This window comes from Myotis davidii, unplaced genomic scaffold (assembly GCF_000327345.1).
Source record: "Myotis davidii unplaced genomic scaffold, ASM32734v1 scaffold901, whole genome shotgun sequence".
NCBI lineage: Eukaryota > Metazoa > Chordata > Mammalia > Chiroptera > Vespertilionidae > Myotis > Myotis davidii.
The window spans coordinates 239167-239527 of record NW_006291427.1 but is presented as its reverse complement, the minus strand read 5'-3'; the positions used below and the strand labels follow the sequence as shown (position 1 = coordinate 239527).

Here is a 361-nt window from a genome sequence, read left to right as displayed (position 1 = left end):
TGGGTCTCTGTGACCCAGCTGCAGTTTTTTAGGTAATTTTCAGATTGCAAAGGGCCAGGCCTTTCATATGCAAAAGCCTCTGCGCACAGCTTGGGTGGGGCAGAGTCTCTGGGGATCAACAGGGTGGAGCAAGCAGCTATGGCTGCTCCTCAGTCCTGCCCTAAGAGGCCCTGCTTCTCAGTGTCCCAGTAATTGCTGCAAGCACCTTTGAAGAAAGCTGCCCTCGAGTTCCGAGTGATGCCAGACAGTCCAGTTTCTCCTGTATGAGTCTGAGTCCCCAGAGACTTGCCCTGAACTGGAGTTCAGAGCAGTCAAGAGCTTGAGACTCCCTCCCGATTAAAAAGACAACCGTGTCCTCAAC

At 52.9% G+C, this 361-nt stretch overlaps 1 protein-coding gene across 4 annotated transcripts in view; it reads left to right on the top strand.

Moving 5' to 3' along the window:
- The window catches only part of LOC102774288 (NXPE family member 3), a 56266-nt gene that overhangs the window by 21930 nt on the left and 33975 nt on the right, over positions 1-361 (top strand). Inside the window, exon 3 of one of the 4 annotated variants that reach the window (XM_015564537.1) lies at positions 166-175. The exons of the other annotated variants lie outside the window; for them this stretch is intronic. The gene's annotated coding sequence lies outside the window, so the exon portion shown is untranslated. The remainder of the gene's footprint in view (positions 1-165; positions 176-361) is intronic. 4 annotated transcript variants of the gene reach the window in all.